This window comes from Drosophila willistoni, unplaced genomic scaffold (genome assembly GCF_018902025.1).
Source record: "Drosophila willistoni isolate 14030-0811.24 unplaced genomic scaffold, UCI_dwil_1.1 Seg787, whole genome shotgun sequence".
NCBI classification, from domain to species: domain Eukaryota; kingdom Metazoa; phylum Arthropoda; class Insecta; order Diptera; family Drosophilidae; genus Drosophila; species Drosophila willistoni.
Window position 1 is genome coordinate 3,827 of NW_025814689.1, and position 3,900 is coordinate 7,726.

The window sequence follows — 3,900 nt, forward strand, 5'->3', positions numbered from 1 at the left end:
CCGTTTGAGACAAAACCGTGTGAGATAGACCCGTGTGAGATAAAACCGTGTGAGATAGACCCGTGTGAGAAAAACCCGTGTGAGATAAAACCGTGTGAGATAGACCCGTGTGAGACAAACCCGTGTAAGATAGACCCGTGTGAGATAAGCCCGTGTAAAATAAAACCATGTGCTCCTTTAGGGAAGAATTATTTAGGACCGTTTGGGACAAACCCGTGTGTTCATTTAGCGAAGAGTTGTTTCAGGCTGTGTGAGCTATGTTTAGAAAGAAGTCGGTTAAAACTGGTTAAGAATAAACCTTGCGTTTCTTTAAATGAAAGTTCTGTTGATCCGAGATTAAGTAACCAAAGCGAAAGAAGTGACCAGCTCGATCGAAATGAGTCGGCAAGCTGGTTGGTGTAGTGGGTGCGTCTCCGCAAGATGTTGATTTATTATTGCAGTCAGAACAAATAAGAGATCCGGAGATCCGTAAACTAAGAGAAAATTTAGAAAAAGGCAATGATGTTGGATTTGAGTTAATAGATGGTATAGTGTACAAAAGAAATGCTAAGGAAAGACTGTGTTTGTATGCACCGGCTCGCATGCAAGGGGAATTAATAAGAAGGTGTCACGAGAAACTAGGCCACTTAGGCGTTGAGAAATGTGTAAACAATTTGAAAGAAAAGTACTGGTTCCCATTAATGAATCCAAAGGTTGAGTCGTTTATAAAAGATTGTCTGCCGTGTATTTTACATAGTGTTCCAAGAACTATACATAATAGAACTTTGCATAGTATTCCGAAAAGTCCGATTCCATTTGATACTATCCATGTTGACCACTTAGGTCCCTTACCGGAGTGTTACATCAAAAAGAAAGCACCTTTTGGTAGTGATTGACGCATTTACAAAGTTTGTCAAATTGTATCCCGTAAATTCCACTAGTACCAAAGAAGTTACCGCCGCATTAGAAAAATATTTTGATTATTATAGCCGACCAAGAAGAGTTATATCCGATAGAGGTACTTGTTTTACGTCGTTTGAGTTTTCTGAATTTGTAGAAAACCGAAATATTGACCACATTAAAGTAGCGACTGCTGCCCTCAAGCCAATGGGCAGGTCGAACGTGTGAACCGTGTGTTGACCCCAATGTTGGGAAAGCTGTCAGAACCTTTAGCCCAAGCCGATTGGTATAAATTAGTTAATCGTGTGGAGTTCGCTATTAATAACTCAGTGCAGTGTAGTACCGGTAAAACTCCGTCAATGTTGTTGTTTGGTTGCGATCAGCGAGGCCCCTTAGTAGACGAATTAACCGAGTATCTTGACGAGAAATTTAGTTCAGAAAACCGCTGTAACATTGAGGCCACTAGGGAAGAGGCAAGTGCGAAAATTCAATTATCGCAGGAGCGCAATGAAAAGCGATACGCTTTAAGGCATAAGGCACCTTTATCCTATAGAGTCAATGATTTTGTTGCCATTCGCAATGTTGATGTCACTCCCGGATCGTGCAAAAAGTTCGCTCCTAAGTACCGTGGTCCTTATAAGATAAATCGAGTTCTTCCAAATGACCGTTACGAAGTCACTGATATTGACGATTGTCAACTTACTCAATTGCCCTACAAAGGTATCTTAGAATCAGCCCGACTCAAGCCGTGGATGCATGCGTGTGATAAACTGTGAGCTTCTGTTTGTAATATGTATTTGATAAGCAGTATTTGTATATGTATATTGTATGTTGTATATTATATTGTATGATCGAGGTCGATCAAATGTCAGGATTGGCCGAATGTAAACATTAAGAATATTTCAAATAAGCCCGCTCTTCGTCTCAGTGAATTTCCCCGATAACCGAATTTGGTCACACTAAAGGGGTATAATACACTAAGGCGGGGTACGGGCACACTCTCTCAAGAATAGGCAATAAGACCACATGTGCAATTAATAAATTCAGAAATAAAATCCGAAAATAAAAAGACAATCCCAAGGGATTAATTAACGAAAATAATAGAGAGTTTTATCCCCAAAATTAATATTTTAAATAAACTACCTCTTGATATTCTTCAATTATTTTTATATTCTTTAATTTTAACCACATCAATTATTTTTATTAATATAATTCACCCTTTAGCAATAGGATTAACTTTATTAATTCAAACGGTTTTAATTTGTTTAATTGCCGGTTTAATAACTAAAAGATTTTGATACTCTTATATTTTATTTTAATTTTTTTAGGGGGAATGCTAGTTTTATTTATTTATGTTACTTCTTTAGCATCAAATGAAATATTTAATCTATCAATTAAATTAACTTTATTTCATTTTTTTTATTATTTATTTTTACTGTAATTTCTTTTTATTGATAAAACTTCTATTTCATTTTTTTTTTATAAATAATGAAATAGAATCAATTTTTAATTTAAATTCATATTTTTTAGAAAATTCTTTATCATTAAATAAACTTTATAATTTTCCAACTAATTTTATTACAATTTTATTAATAAATTATTTATTAATTACTTTAATTGTTGTAGTTAAAATTACAAAATTATTTAAAGGTCCTCTTCGAATAATAAATTAATGAATAAACCTTTACGATCTTCTCACCCCCTTTTTAAAATTGCAAACAATGCATTAGTTGATTTACCTGCTCCTATTAATATTTCAGCATGATGAAATTTTGGTTCATTATTAGGATTATGTTTAATTATTCAAATTCTTACAGGACTATTTTTAGCAATACATTACACAGCAGACGTTAATTTAGCTTTTTATAGAGTTAATCATATTTGTCGAGATGTTAATTATGGATGATTATTACGAACACTACACGCTAATGGAGCATCATTTTTTTTTATTTGTATTTATTTACATGTAGGTCGAGGAATATATTACGGATCTTATTTATTTACCCCTACATGAATAATTGGAGTTATTATTTTATTTTTAGTAATAGGAACAGCTTTTATAGGATATGTATTACCTTGAGGACAAATATCTTTTGAGGAGCAACAGTTATTACTAATTTATTATCAGCTATTCCTTATTTAGGATTAGATTTAGTACAATGAGTATGAGGAGGATTTGCTGTAGATAATGCAACTTTAACTCGATTTTTTACTTTTCACTTTATTTTACCGTTTATTGTTTTAGCTATAGTAATAATTCATTTATTATTTTTACATCAAACAGGATCAAGAAATCCTATTGGATTAAATTCTAATATTGATAAAATTGCTTTCCACCCATATTTTACATTTAAGGATATTGTAGGATTTATTATTATAATTACTTTATTAATTTCATTAGTTTTAATTAACCCTTATTTATTAGGAGATCCAGATAATTTTATTCCTGCTAATCTTTAGTCACACCAGCCCATATTCAGCCTGAATGATATTTTTTATTTGCTTACGCTATTTTACGATCTATTCCTAATAAATTAGGAGGAGTAATTGCTCTTGTTTTATCAATTGCAATTTTAATAATTTTACCCTTTTATAATTTAAGAAAATTTCGAGGAATTCAATTTTATCCTATTAATCAAATTTATTTTGAATTATAGTAGTAACAGTAATTTTATTAACATGAATTGGAGCTCGACCAGTAGAAGAACCTTATGTATTACTTGGACAAATTTTAACAGTTATTTATTTTTTATATTATATTATCAACCCTTTAATTAATAAATGATGAGATAATTTACTAATTAGTTAATGAGCTTGAATAAGCATATGTTTTGAAAACATAAGATAGAAATTTTATTTTCTATTAACTTTACTAAAACAAATTCACTATAATAAAGAAAATAATAAAATTTTAAATCCAATAAAAAATAATAAATAATTTAAAGAAAAAGATAAAAAACACTTTCAAGCTAAATATATTAATTTATCATAACGAAATCGAGGTAAAGTTCCCCGAGCTCA

At 31.3% G+C, this 3,900-nt stretch overlaps 1 pseudogene; it reads left to right on the forward strand.

The window, feature by feature from the left end:
* Nucleotides 1-2,533: 2,533 nt before the first annotated feature.
* Nucleotides 2,534-3,680, forward strand: LOC124461978 (annotated as a pseudogene).
* Nucleotides 3,681-3,900: the final 220 nt, after the last annotated feature.